Source organism: Ceratosolen solmsi, unplaced genomic scaffold (genome assembly GCF_000503995.2).
Source record: "Ceratosolen solmsi marchali unplaced genomic scaffold, CerSol_1.0 scaffold47, whole genome shotgun sequence".
NCBI classification, from domain to species: Eukaryota; Metazoa; Arthropoda; class Insecta; order Hymenoptera; family Agaonidae; genus Ceratosolen; species Ceratosolen solmsi.
In genome coordinates, this window is record NW_011948419.1 from 4945335 (window position 1) to 4962731 (window position 17397).

Consider the following 17397-nt stretch of genomic DNA (forward strand, 5'->3'; position numbering starts at 1 on the left):
TGTATGATCATTATGAATTATTTCAACCAAAGAGACTTTAATAAGTTTCCTAAATAGTTGATTAAATTAATGAAGGAAATAGGAGGAAAAATCATTAAATATCGGTTTTGAAAGAAAAATGATGTTCTTGTAGCATCAAGGAAATGATAACTTAAGCTACACTTTCACTAATATACTCGTATACGTGTAAACTAAGAGAATGACATGTGTGAAAAATACGGATGTTTTATTTAGGCAGTCACGAAATTCTTTTACATATATCCATCAAACTAGAGAATGTTCTTTAACACATATATTATTCTAGGGTCACACGTCCTGAAAATCTTAACTAGAGAGGAGCCTGGCTTACGCTCCAATCTTTAGGGCCAGACAGCTTGGCACCGATGGACTTTCAACGGATTTTCAGTATTCCGACACTGCCTGAATTATAGAGGAAGAAGGCAGAATCGAAAGGAAGTAGAGTCTAAACACGTTGACATTTAGTTATTGAGGGTAGGGCGATCATCATTATTCCTTTTCACTCATCGTAACTTACAACCTAGGCGTGTTAGGATTTGATTGATTTGCATGATTTTATTCTTTTAATTATCTTTTAATTATGTTATCCCGACAGATTTTACCAGGTGATTTTCAGAATTATTATACTTCAAATTTTTAGAATTTAAAAAAAAATTAAAAAATAAATCAAAACATCTATGATTCATATTTTAACATATATAGCATATACTATTAAATCTATTCACTTGTATTTTCTAGATTACTAATATGACTATATTAATGACGTGTTTTGACTATATACAATTTAATTAAATTTTCATTCCCTGTCAATGAATTATCGTGTTTATATTCTACCTTTAGTCTATTATATTAATTTATCTATGATCCTTTAAATTACACGATCTGCATTTCAACTTGTACAAATGATAACGGGGATCATATAAATATATAAATCCTAAATTAACTTCACTGCTTTGAATGATTTATTAGTTAATGAATCATTAGACCTCAAATGAATTATTTTCTAAGTAATATAAAATATACAATTTTATTAATTTAAATTAATGTCACTACGGAACTAGAAGAATTATAAATTCATATTGATCAAGTATTATTGATTTATGATAAAATGTAATTAAATATGGGTTATTTATAAATTAAATTAATCATTTGATATACATTTAACATACGCTAAGAAAATTATTGTCATTATATAATTATTATTGACAGAATTTTATTTATTTAATATACAATTTTTAATTCATGTTTGTATCCCTTGTAATATTAATAAATAATAATCTCATATTATATAATATTTTAATATTATTTATCTATAATATTCATGTACTTATGAATAAGTGACTTCTAAAAATATAACAAATAAAAAATTTATTGTTTTTGAAAATATATGAAAAATTTTTAAATGAAAAATATACAATCGTAAACATACAAATAATAAAAATACAATCTGAAAATATTTTTATTTTTGACAGAATAATTTTTAAATTGTTCAAAAGCATTTTGTTCTTAAATCATTAAAGAATGATGAATAGTTATTTAACATATTCAATTTATAAAATTCAACATAATTAATTATAATTATCAAATTTTAATTAATTACTGTATTTATTCATTTTTGATATTTTATTACTGAATGCAAAATTTTTTATTTAATTTACTTTTCATTTTTGTTATAAATATTTTATTATTTTTATAAATATTTGACAATAAAAATTCAAGAATAGGATATAATATGAATGAATACTTTTATTTAAATTATTGTTTTTTAACTATTAATTGTTATTTTCTTATTGCACACTATACACATTAGAATGATTAAAAAATATAAAATAATACAAGATTAACTGATCAAAATTATACGAAATATTATATTTATTAAATATATTATTTGTGCATAATACGTTTTGTATATATCAAATTTTAAAACATAATTAATTTACTTATTTTATTTTTTCTAAGTATAATTGAAAATGTTTGCTTCTAATTAAATTGGTCACTTTATATTTAATCCTTCAATATTCTTTCTTCATTATTATATTTCAATTATATTTTGCTTGAAGGCCAATTAATGGTTTGAGGAAAAGAATGAAATAGTGACGAGGGCTTGACTTCTTGCTTTCTTATAGAGTCATCAGTTTTCAGATACCATTGTTTAGTCTTTTAATGCTCAAAGTATGTTATTAGCATATGGAAAATTCTGGGAATACTTCTAGCCATTTTTCAAATCTTTTGAACATCTTTATTTTTTTTACTATAAAATTATATTACTTGTTTTCATAAAGTATTCATAGATTTAAATTAGTAACACAATTCTTTGCGCGGTGAAAGCGTGGATAAAACATTCCTATAAAAAATTATTAATTTCTTTAGAAGAAAAGTGTTATCAATATGATATACAATTAGGCAATATTCTATCAGAATAATTAAAAGCATAAAAATGGAGAAAAAATATATTTATCAATTAATCATTTTTATTCAACGACAGAATAATTAGGAATTTGGAAGAATGCATCAACGGAAATTAAACATGAGTATTATTTTCGTGTTTTAGAATGGCTAATGTTTTATATAAGACACGCAGAGTTTGCTACTCAATTCAAGTATTCTTTATTATTAATAATTTTCCTCCAATTTTCTAACTTTCTTTCATTCATTTGGTAATTATGTTATTGTATGATGAGCTAACAAATGTCCATGAAATCATTGCGGGATTACCCGATATTTTTATCGTAGCAATAGTAGTAAAAATAGCTATAACAACTATGCAAGTAAAAACAATATATATAATAAATTATGTCTGTAAGTTCTATACGGATGAAGGAGGTTTGAGATTTGTCATTTATCCCCTAATGTATTCAACCTTATTACTTAGGTCATTTCCTTTACGTATATTCTTTACAGTGCCAATCTACACTTATTCAGCGATTGAATTTATAAGAAAAAAAACACAAAAGTTGGCTTAAACGTTTTAATTCATTTTTTATTTAACGTAATAGATTACTTTATGAGAAGAGGCGTGTCATGTATATATTCACAGAAATTAATTTCAAATTTACAATTTGTTTTTCAAACTAATTATTAAAAATTAATTATTGTGTAAATGTAAGATAAAAGTTTGGATATATTTTTAAAGAAATTCTACTCGCTTTCAATTTTTTAAATTTAATATTTTTATATAAACCAGTTATATTTAAATAATCCTTATACGTTATGGATATAATTGAAGTTTCATATATGCATTTTTTAAATAATATATATTTTTTTAATATATATTAATTGTATATAGATTACATTATTTTTATTAATTTAATATAATCAATTTACTATTAATAATATTGCTAAAAATATAATAAAAATGTATACAAATATTAACTTTTTCAAAAATAATATAATTCATTTCCAAAAAGTTTTCATTACATTTTTCAAATCTATGTGAAATTATTTAATATAAGTTTATTAATTCAAATTAAAGCTATCGATTTAATAAATAAGAATTGTATATCCAAATACATTTATTTGTTAAAAAAATTAGATAATTTTTAAAATCTTAAATAATTCAATCATTTTGTTAATAAAATATTATATCTTCAAAATAAAAAAATATATACATTACGACAGTTTGTATACTTGTAGGTTCTTAACGTATTGTTATTATTATTATTGCACTAACATAATAATACTAATATCAATACTTAATTAAATTATTAATATTTAATTAAATATTTTATTATTAATAATCATGAAAGGAATTCGTAAGATTTCACATTTAAGTTTAATAAACGGGAAATATTCTTATTTTGAAATTAATAGATAAATAAAATCATAGATGAGTTAAATTATTTTATTTATTAAATTAATATTATATAAAATTTTCTAGCCATAGTTCATGCTTCATTAGTGTTTTAAGAGATGAACAAAAGTATGGTTAATCTGAAAAATAAAGTTAATTTTCTATTCTATAAGAATGCTATGTGAAATGGGACCCCCTAGTGCAAAAGTCTGTCTTTACAACAATGCGAATTGTGAAAAAGCTGACTAGTGTCAGCTCAGCAGTTGACGCGGTTAAACCTTTTTTTTACCACTATCCTATCTTTTTGTGTTTATTCTATTTCCTTTCATTATTCCTTCCTTTTTTTGTACATGTTTATCTTCATTAATTGTAATAAATATTTTTTTCTACTTAATTATATTCAACATACTATAAATGAATCATAAATATAAATGAGTTGAAAATACAAATAGTAAATAAATAATTCTTAATAATGTTTCGTCTTTGAAATAGAGTTGCATTATATATTTTGTTATATTCAACAAAATAATACCTCTAATATCATTATAAAATTCATTTAACTAGTTAATCCACTTGTGAGAAGCTTATATTTGCATAAAAAATGTGTACTTGATAAAAATTAGACTAATATTTTTGTATTGCTACTTAGTATGAGTTGCATGTATTGCAGCTTAAAAATCAGTAAAAATTTACATCTTTTAATAGTTTACAATTAGGACAGTGGGTGAGCCAGGTTTATCTATTGGAGAAATTTTTCAGAAATATCTATCTGCCTTCCAGGCACATGCAAAGTCAAACCATATTCCACAAGCGGGGAAGTCGTTGTGTTTTGACACGACAGCACCTCAAAGGATAATCCGTTAAACGTTGCGCGCCAGGCGGTCTTCCCACTCTTCCATACTTTTTTCCTTCCGTGGTGCTTCAAGTCCGCGACGGCACGAGTCTCTGTGTATGGTAATCCTGGGTAGTACGCGATTCCCTTCCTGAAGGTCCTCAAGGCCAAAATCGGGTGCGTCTTGGCTCGGTATGAGCTGATTCTTAAAAGCCTCTTTAAAGGCTCGTGCTGCTGGTGGCATTTCGGGATTTCAAGCTTATAAGCTGAATATTTTAAGGGAATATGCTTGGTGCGCTGTTTTCAGTTGGATTATGACGAGGTGGCCAAGAGGAATCAGGGGATTCCCCGGCGAGCGATTGACGTTGTGTTGTTGCTACCGGAAAATTACGAAGTCGCGATTGTTAATAACTGGCAGTGTTTACCGTTTACTGGTAGATTTACGCCAGATATTAGCGTCTACTTTTCCAAAAATAAGACCCTTGCTAAGAAAGCTTTTAATACATGATTATGACAATAAAATTATTGTAGAGCGATAATAATCCCAATGAGTTTGCATTGTCTTTCATACTTCCTTATCAAGCATTATGTTCATCAGAAAAAAATTAAAACTTTTGAAGGTCATTGCATAAGATCTTAATTATGAAAATACATAATTAATGATCATAAATGAATCTTGGAATTCTAAACTCATACATAAGTATGAATTTCTTATAATTTTAACATTAACAATATTTTTACAATATTTTTTATTCTTATTAGAAATTTCACTAATAAAAAATAAATCTTTTATAAATGAAGAACTTTTTAATTAATTATATAAACAGGAAGTACAATGTTTAGTATTATAAAGTTTTACAAAATTGGTAAAAAGATTATTTCATGATCTATCTATACATATATGTATATATATATATATATATATATATATATTTAGGACAATCACAAATCTTTAATATGTAATATTTCTAGAAATAAACAAACAGCTGCATAACAAATAATGCAATATAGTAAATTACATTAACTCATTGATATAGCTTTTATATTATTTTATAATTTACTCTAAGTTTTTTATTTAGGAATTATTGTTTTACTCGCATTAAACACGTGTATCCTTTTTGTGAAACAAAGATGACTGTGTGTTTGAATTCACGTAATTTCTAACGAGTCTGTTGATTCGTTAATTTTTAGATTAAAGTATTTGTCGAACGTGCGCAATGTCAAGTGTAAGTATCTCTAAAACACCTAGTATAAGCTATCGGATTATAATCCATAGGCGTCAATCTAGCTTGGTCATCTTTGATCAAAAGTTCGCCTCTCCTTCCCTCCTGTTTCTCACTATCTTTCTGATTGATTCTCATATTTTTCTAATTCTTTATTTTTCTATTCTTATATTATGTATATATACAATACTATACGAAAAAATCTTATTTATCTATTATTAGTTCAATTATTGAACTATATGAATCTTTCAAATAGTTGCAATTTTATTTTATTCAAACATTTTTATCATTTAAATGAATAAAAAACAGTAATTTTATAGTTAAATGGAATACGAAATATTGTAATACTAATTAAATGAATTGTAAAATAAAATATATGTAACTCGGTAGACTAAATAATGTGCATTATTATCAATATCTGACTTCTTATGAATAATTTTTCAAATCTTACAGCACAATTCGACAGCGACAGTAAATAATATTCACGTATATTTCTTAATTATATATAGAATCTCACTTCCTACTTAACTTTATTTCCTTTTTCTCATCTCACTTTTTGATTTCTGCACGCTCCTTCGATCTTTTTCCATTTTTTCTCTTATATCTTTTTTCCCAGATACTTCAGGACTTAACGAACTGCAGTAGATCTTTGATACTCACAATTACACGTTCATCAACGTTCACGTTTATCTTCACCTTCTCTTTTATTTATTCCAACACCTTGTTTTAGACACTCAGTTGTAATGAAGGGCATACGTATGTTACGACGTACCAAATTAGAACTACTTGTTCAAGAAGTCAATGTAGACCACACGGATATTTCTATTGAAAAAAGGATAAAAATAGGAAATTTTAAGTACACAAACTATAAATTTAGCCTTTTATTTAATTTATTTAATTCTCATATCAACTGTGAATTGCTCATTAATACGAGAGAGCAAGAATCGTTACGGCTCACGTTTATCGTGAAGCTTATAGGCAGCGTACTTATACCACTCGAATCCTGCACGTATGATTATGAAGGATCCCCTTGGATTCCATTTTTTGTTTGCTCAAGGGTTATGAATGTTTTCCCTTTGCTTTAGACATTCTCTTTTCTCTTTACAAATATTTATATGCTTAAAAATTTACTTTTAACGAAGTGAAACTTTTTTAAATTGTACCAACCCATGTATGATCACATATAAGCACGCATGATTGGAAATAAGAATATAAACACGTTAACACTTTTCTCAGCCAATATTTTCATAGATGCATCTTTCTAAATAAGAGGTAAATGTTTATTTTCAAAATCAATGCTCTTTACATTGATAATAATTGATAAAATTATAATAGTTTTTATATTGAAATTTAATTGTAATTTTACGTTACTTCGTTAGATATTTATTTTTTCAAGAACTAATAATAAAAATATTTTGATAAACTATAATAATAATCTAACGTAAAGATATAACTTTTATAAATTATCTATTAAATATTTAAGTATTTATATTGTTTTTTCAGTAAGACCAATCAAATATACTCGTGTTAAATTATTTATTGAATATGCTAATTATATATTAAATATTTGAAGAAAATACATTTCAATTTTTTATTCAAGGTATTATAAAATATATTATATAGCTTATAAAATAATTGATCTATGTAAATTAGCAATATTAAAAAGAAATTGAAAATATTTTTAAAACTTAAAATTGGTAAATGGATTTTCAAGACGTTGCAAAATATATATTCATCATTATCACTTCGATATACATTAGATAAATTGCAAAATATTTTTTACTACAAACAGCGATAATGTTAGTATTACTATTTAATACAGAAAAATGCGATGTGTTTAATTTATTTTTGTTGTAAATCAACGTGAATATCTAACAGTTATGAAGAGTTGAATTGTTTGATATTGTTGAAATATTTAAATTAAAAGACTTGTAATAATTCTTGAAATTTGATATTTTTTTATATTATAATGTTTTATCTTTTTATTTATTCGTTATTAAATGTAAATTCGTGCACTGATATATGAATAGAAATATAATTCTAATTAATAACTAGAATAATTATATAAAATAATCTTAAATTTATAATGTATAATTTATTTTGTTAACAATAACTTAATTATAGGAATCCAAATATATAGAAATTTGAAAAATTTTAAATATTAACTAAAATGGCACGAATAACCAATTCATACATTATATAGTAGTAGAAAATACACTTTCTAACAGTATTTTGTAGTGCACTAATAAAAGAAAGGATGAATTATAGTGAATTTTTAAAAATAGTTCTCGTAGAGGAAAATCGCTTATATATACGATTTCTTCGTATAAAGCCGATGGGTCATCCTATCCTATCTTAAAGCATATTTAGGATTAATAAGACCTGGATGCTGTTAGTAAAAGTTTTTCCCATGTGTACAACACATCTTTTGATTCCTTTTCTACCTATCCCAAACATCAGACAAAAGGTTTATCCTTTGAGATTTACTTGCTTAGTAAAGTACATCTCAAATAGAAAAATGTTTTATTCAGATAACGTTTTATTATTTAACACATGCATATACATTTTCTTTTAATGGTCTTTTTAGTGTAAAATCATTAATATTTTGAAAAACGTAATTACATGCCTTCATAATACTTTATTATAGTACTTAATTATGAAATAGCCTGTAAATAATACAAATAGGAATTTCAATAATGATATAACAAATTTTTTTGATATTTAGGCAGATGAAGTAAAGTTTTTTAATTTGTTATTCTTCATGGTATTATATTATTAAGGATACTTTATAATCAGAAGTGCCTATAAAAATATATTTATTCATATATTAAAGTATTTTATAATCAATTAACGTTGGTATATCGTACGGATTATTCGAGTATAAATGATTATCAAAAACAGCTTGTATTATATATTGATGATTTTGATAATTAGTATAATAAACATGATAATAATAATCAGAATAATGATATAAATATTATGAATAAATACAATTATAAGCGCAAAGATATAAGAATACAATTCGAATTAATTTTTTTACATAAATACTTATTTTTATAGCATAGATGTTTATTATTTTCGAAGATTTTAATACTAAACATTATATGAAAAAAAAATAATATAAAAGATATTTTGATATTACAAAATTGTTGGATTAAATGGTTATAAAGTATTTTATGAATAATAAACGAATATTGAAATGCTTAATTACCTAATATAAGGAAAATATTTTATTCTAAAACAGTAAGGAATCTGAATAATTTTTTCGTTATTTGAATTTAATATCATAATTGAAACGTAATTAATAATGATAAATATGATTACCGTAATAATTCAGTAGTTGAATTGTATATAGTTTATTACATTTAAGTTATAATTCATGTTAAAACTGTGAGTAGCTTGAAATAAAAACTCTAATTTTTCTTTCCAAACTATAGAAACTTCTAATAACATTTTTTTTTAATTAATAATTATATTCTAATAGATATTGCCTATAAAACATAAAGTTTTAACTTTAAATTATATAATTCTATGCAAATGCAAATGCAATAATGCATGGGAATATTTCTCTTGGTTCAAACTTTTTCGTGGCGAGAACGATATCCCACGTACATCTCTAATTTTCTAATAAATAAGTAAATAATTTCGGTCACGTTCTCTTTCGTTGCTTACAATAACCCGCGAGACCATCAAATAGGATTATATTAAGCTGTTTCGTTGCAGGTCGCGCTCGAACTTTCATGAATGCCAAGTCAAAGTAGAAGATGTCGAAGATGTTTTGGTAGGATTTGCCGATGAGATACGCTTGCTATACTGCAGGAGGGCAAATAGAAAAAGAGTGATGAAGAGATAGCGAGATAAAAGGAGCGAGTTGACAGGTGAAAGGCGTACCCGGGTCAAGGTATCCTTTCACCTAGTTGTATCTCACTTTGCGCCTATGTGATATTTCCCACATTTTATACACTATTGCATTCAAACTTTCTTATATCGGAGATTCTATCTTTTTCTCCGAGTGTATGGCGCTAAGATTTCAGGTTTTATTAAAAGTCAGTAATAAGGATAAAATGCAATAATCAATGCCTCTTTCTAATAACATCTAATTTAAAGGTTTATTTTAATTTGAACATTTTGGAACTCTTCCACAAATATCTCAATAGAATGAAGTTCAAAACAACTAATATATAAGTAATATATAAATCGGCAAATATATAAATTACTAATGTATAAATATCGCCTTGGACTGTATTCTGTAAAGTTTCAACTTATTATCCGCCTACCTCTCCTATCTTATTAAAGCATTCTATAATCATTTTGATTTTTTAAAACATAGGCAACTAATTTTGTTGTTTATTAAAATGAAATAAGAATGCAAGAGTGGAATTTCTATGAATGATTATACTAATTTTACTGAAACACATGTACTTTGAAAATATCTTTGATAGATTTAAGATGAAATATTAATAAAATACACAATATTTATATGCATTTCATGGAAAATGATTTAATATGTTGAACAATTTTGTTTACTGATTTTTTTTAGAAATTCTTTATTTTAAAAATAATATAATGAAATTGAATATGGTAAAATAAATTTTTGTAAATATATTCCATTAAATAATATTATAGTATCTAAATAAGATGTTACTATCTTAGAATATTAAATAATTTATATTGGTATATTTCCTGAATAAAATCATAGAACGAAAATGAAGATAATCGCCGAATCGACATTGAGTATTTTTGTCTTTGCTTATAATGCATCCATTAATCATAAATCAGTTTGATAGTAGTAAATACAACGTTCAGAATAATAATTGAGTGCCAAGATATTAATTATATACAGAGTTTGCAATATTTGTACAATGCACATAACTTTACGAATGACTTGGATTTATCCGAGTACAATATATTAAGGAAAAGATGCGATACTGAGAAAATGGAAAAACTAGCAGTACCAATAATTTTAGAGATTACGAGGAGGTAGTAGTCCTGCGGTCATTGCAGTTTTCAACGTCAGATTATTTTCGCAGTCGATATTTCCATCCGTTCTGCCATCTAAACGCGCTCGAACTCCGGCTCTAAGCCAAAGTCAACACTAGCTGTCGAGTGCGACTGCTCATCTGTCTTATTTTTTTATGTGCTGCCTCGCTTTCTGCTAGATGCAATCTTGCCTTTACCGGTCTGCATCACTCGAGCTTAGACGTATTCTTTTAAGTACCCGACTTCCTGCGTGATTTTTTATTATAACTAGGGGATAATAAAAAATTAGTTTCACAGTCATATTATTGCAATTATATTATAATAAGCAGTATAATAACATCGTTAATATAAAATAGTCAAAATTAATAGTCTTACTTTTATTAATATTACTTTACTGAGATTTAATCTTATATCTAATATATCAAGGTGCATAAATAAACTAAAAAGATTAAATTCATTATCTATACATTTAGTTAACTGCAAAAATAATAATTTCTCATTATAACGTGTTTCAAAATTTTCATAGTATTTTGAAAGAAAATGTTTAGTATAGTATAACAATCACTATATACATAACTCTGATATTGAATAACATTATATTAAATTATATTAAAAATTCTTTTAGTATTTTCTATTAGAAATGAAATTTAACTATATAAAACATTAAAATTATTATTTATCCTTTTTTTACTATTTATTTATATATTTATTATAATTATATACATCTATTTATATAATATTTATAAAAATATATAGTAGTAATCATTCGATTTGAAATATGTCTCAATGATACTAAAAGATATATTTTTAAATATTTTTAAATATTGTTAGAAGGTCGAGTATTTATATAAGTCTTTTCATTTTAATTGTAATTTACAATCTGTCTCTTCATTATCTATTTTATATATAAATTTAATTATTATTCAAAAAGTAAAAGTACAATATTATATTCAAGAAAAATTCTATTATCTATTGATTTTAACATTGACTCCTTATATCGCCGATTAATATTATTAATATGTTAAAATAAATATTTAAATAAATAATTATTGTAAAAAATTATTTTAATATTTTTAATATGTTATTAAACTTTATGTTTGTAACAATTATTATAAAATATTGTATTTATATCTATTTAGTAAATAAAACATTTTTTATTAATTTGCACATACTTTGAATATTAATACGTACAATTAATATATTTTTAAAGTTCGTAATGATTTACGTACAAAGATCGATATAATTTTAACAAAATAGAACGAACTAATCATGAAAATTTCCACATATTATTTACTGTATTCTGTCGACACACGAAATTTATTAAATCTTTTTAAATTAAATGTCTTTTGATTAAAAAAAAAAATTTATAAAAATCTTAATCAAAGTTTTAATATATTTATAGCTGCAAAGTCAATATTAAATAAGTTCAGTTTAACATATTAATAGCGTAATATCTTTTTTATTTTAAACTATTAAATTATAATTAGAAAAGAAAAGGCATATTGGACTTAATTTATATATTTATCATTTGGTTATATTAATGTGTACATTTCGATCGTTTATTAAATAAAAAATTCAATATTATAAATTAATAATTATTTATGATACAATAAAATATAAATAATAATATAATGATCTATGTAAGTTTAAAATTCAAGTAAAAAATTAATTGAACTATAAAAGATATCATTCTATTTAGAAGTGAATATTAGTCAGGTAATTGATATTATATTTCATGTTACACACTAATATAATATAATATCGTACATATTAAAAAGGTTTTAATTCGATATTTATAAAATGATTTCAAAAGAAGTCTAAGTGGGTCCAAATCATCAATATTTTTAGGAGAATGAGAATGTAAAAACAGATTCTCGAGCCCTCAAGAAGTAAAAAGAAAAACGAAATGAGACAAAATGGCACAGGCAGCAGTCAGTAATGAAATTCCATTCTCAGATATTCACTGTTTCTTCTTTTTTTATCTTCCTCATTCCTTATATTCCACTTGAAGCGGGTTCTATTCCATGCGAGAGAAAAGATCTTGCGAGTCGGGTTAGCGAAGATGCTGCCGAGGATGTTTGAATGAATGAAACGTTCGGGTATGAGGAATAGATGAAGGAGCAACTCAAGGAGTGACTTGTAACACACTGCCACTCTCAGTTTGGTTCTTCAACTTGCATATTATGTACGCGTGCTTTCCAATGAAAAGCGAAAGAGATATCTATGTGGGTGTGCTTTTTTGTTCACAATCATCCTTGTTGCTCTTACTAAACCACTTCTCTGTAATCACGAAGGGCTTATAGTTACTAGTAGAATATTCATTTTGAATTTCATTTTGATATAAAAATGAATAGAGCTATAAGTTTCTGAATATTTCGTGAACGTTTTTCTATTTCTATTAATAGCGTATTTTAATTGATACGTTTAGCTATATTGAATTTTAATTTTTGTAATAATTTTAATTATAACTAGTGGCTTCCCAAAAGATAATGGTACATACAAAAGTGAAAAAATAGCGAATTTTATTATTTAATATTTTCATTCATGCATCACTATTAAATACTTACAAATAGTTTTCATAATAAACCAGAGCTCACTAATGAAATATATAAATAAATTCGTTTTTAAAACTAAAAGAATATTCATATATCTAGTTACAATTTGGTAGATATTAAATAAATTAAAGACATTGAAAATAATGTAAATCTAAATTTTTATTTATATTATTGAAACAACATTTAATTAGCTAAAATTGTACAGATTTCATATTTTATTTTGATTCGTATTATTATGGTCAATAAAAATTTGACCTTTATGTGATTAATTGATTTTGCATTAATTATATGATAGTCCATTATGCTTTATTAATTATTTTATAAAAAAATGAGTATTTTTTAATGTAATGTTGGACTTTACAACTAAGAAAATTTTAAATCATATATATTACTGACAATTCTCTGTAATAAATTTTACAGTTAAGATAAATATTCCATTGCCCGTCGTTTACAAAACGCTCTTTATTTCCTTTCGCTTCCAGTTTCTATGCTATCTGCTCCCGCTTCTCTGTCTGTCTGTCTATTTCTCCCTTTCTCTCTCTCTCTCTCTCTCTCTCTCTCTCTCTCTCTCTCTCTCTCTATCTCTCTCTCTCTCTATCTATCTATCTATCTATCTATCTGTCTATCTATCTATCTTTCTATCTCCCTCCCTCTCACTCCCTCTCTCCCCCCCTCCCCCCCTCCCCCTCTCTCTCTGTGTCACATCTTTGACTATTTTTCTGTGTGGTTGTTTGATTTTTTCTCACTTCACTCTCCCCATGCCATATCAATTGAAATTGAAGAGACTGGGGGCGAAGCTTGTATACAATGGCTCGTTCTTTTACAGTATTTTGCCATGTCACTATTTCTCGCATCGGTAAGAATGAAACTTCAGCCTTGCGATGAGGCTTGATTTATTTTCATTTTTCCGAGTTGTGGCTCTGACGCCTCTTGCGTATTAAAATCCATCGGAAGGAGAGCGTGCGTGACTCGGTACCGAGTCATCATCCGTGCGTCGTTTGCTCGCTCGATTGAAAGAGTTTTGAAAAAGATACGGCTTCTTTGGAGCACCTGAAAACGTCCAAAGTTTATGTACCTTCATTCTTATACCGGGAAGGACAGGTTGGGAAGTTGGAGGAAGTTGCTGCTTGATGATTTAACTCGTAATGCTTTCAAGTGACTAAAAGAAGGAGATGGGACAGCAAGAGAGATAAAAAAGGCAACAAATTCTCTTTTTAAGAATCACGTATGAATATCTGTGTGATTGACGTGATAATATTGTTATTTCAAATAACTGCTGGTGAAAGATGAATACTGTGACTTTATTTTGTAACTAACTCTCTTGAGATTGATACATTTCTTTAATATTAATAAGCAATTTTCTGCATCGGCATAGAGGACCCATATCTTTAAGTATGGAATATCAATTATGTAAATTAGTACTATAAATGGATATGTATAGCATATAAAATAATTTCATGGGGCTTTATTAAATAGTTTACATTATACTCTGAGTTTAAAGTATTAAAATTTAACATTTAAATAGATTTATTATAGAATTATTATTATTGTTTAAAATAAAAATGAGTGAAATAAATAAATACATATTTAACTAATCTTGTACTAACTTTTACGAAATTTAGAAACTCTAGATTTTGGCGCTTTATTAAGTATTTGATCATAAGTATTTATATTATATAAAATTAATATTATATAATTGTAGATCATTACATTTAAATTAATAACATTCATTATAATAAAATATTCATAATGTTAAATGCTCTTAAATCATCGATCAAATAAATGTATAATATTCATAAGGATCAATGGTTTAAAATTCTTGAAATAAAAAATTAAAATTAGAAAAATTTATGTTTCTACATGCTTTGGAAAATAAAATATAAATAGGCGTTACTTTAGTGTGCTACGAAAGATCACGAAGGTTTCCAATCGATCATGAACTAATACGTGTTTTTCACCCTGAATAAGATTGCTTTAGTATTTAATAGATATTCTCAAAACCATGCCGATCGCTCAAATAGCAGAAAAGCAAGAAAAATCGTGATTACTAAGTTTTAACTGTTTTAACGTGCACGTGTCTTTCATTTAAAAAAAGCAACGACTCGTCCTGCATGACTTTCGTCAATCGAGTCCCTTGGGCAAGTTCGACTGACACGTCAACAGGTACGTGCATCGAAACGAAGAAACGAGCGTTAGAGTCATATTAGCGATGAATGATATTTTTCAAATTTCAAATCATTATTAAATATATTGACAAAATGTTTTTTCTATTAATTTTTTGTAAACGGCGTGTATTTTTGACTTTTCAATTATTTATTATTCGAATTAAATTAGGATCGTTCGTTTATACATGGAAACTCAACACCAATGATAAATAATTTATTTTTAATTAATGTTACGTTGTATTATCAGATTTTGAAAAAATGATTTTAAAATAAACTTAATTTTTTCATTCGTCGTTTAAATTCATAAATAATATTTATAATAATAGAATATAACTAATAGTAGTATTTGACCCAAATAACTTTTGAAAATAATAACTTGCTTTTAAAACTACCTTAAATTTATTTTACATTTTTCTATATATAGTTATTTTAGCTATCGATGAAAATGAATGATATTAAATATTTAATAAAATAAAATATCAGTGCCTTTTTTAAAGACATTTAGATTTATGAATTAATAGATAAGGATATGTCTACATATTAAGGGACCGTTTTTCTGATTACTTATTTATCATCATATTAGCAATTACCATATTTTCGGCGATATGGCGGTATCAATAAATTATATTACAAGTACTACGTTACGAGAAATGATTACCACACATTCAAGAGCCAATTGGACTCACGATACTTTAATTTTGAAACAAAAGTATGTATTGTAACGTAATCAACATAATTTATGATTTGAATGTATATATCTTCATTATTATAAAACAAATTGTTTTTTAATTTAATTATTCCGTCGATTTTAAATAGAATATATTCTGTAATGTATTATTTGTATGTGAATATGTATGTAATATAATTTCATATAAAAAAGATTCAATTGAATAATTAGATTAATTTAAAAAAATATAATTAACAGAGTTTATTATTGTAATGGTTTATTATAATGCAGTACCTAAAATTGTATTTCTTATAGTTTTAATCAATATTAAATAATAATCTTAAAACCTTAAAAATGAATAATAATAAAACATTTAATGTTGCTCGGATTCACATTTACCATTTTATCTTTTATTGCGTAATTGGTGGTAATAAATAACAATTATATCAGTATAAAATATATATTTAATGTATAAATAAAAATGATTTATTCTAAAGTAGTTCATGTCATTCACTGATTAACATTAACTATCATTAATTACTATTAACTAATATATAGATATTATTAATTAATATATTTTTATTAATTAATGTTATAATAATACTTTGATAATTTAATTAATATTTTAAATTGTGTAATTCAATTTAATAATCGAAAAAAATTTTTTGTTTAAATTTCTATAAATTATATTCTAGAGTTAGTAAAATGTAATAATAAATAATTATGATTTTTATTATATAAATGTATATAAGTCCTTTTATATTTATATACATTATAATACTGAAATGTATAGCATTATTCGTGAATTAAGAAACATGTGTAATTTTCAGTAGATTTAATATTCAAAATTTTAAATATAATATATTTAAAACTTGTACTATTATTACAGTCTTTTTCAATAGTAATATCTGAAAATGCAAGCATAAATGATTTTAAAAGTTTGTACATGACTATTAAAATCTCATATTCAAATTTTCTGGATAAAGGTTGGACAAAATCGAGCCATCAGAGTAACTCTAAATGGCTCATAAGACAAACGAGCCACGCACGAGCTCCTCTAATATAACGCCTTCACGCTTTCTTTTGACTTCTCCGCAGCATATGCATCGTTCTCCTTTCTTAGTTTCCATCTTCCTTTTTCCGGCATCTTTGCTCGCCTTCTCTTAA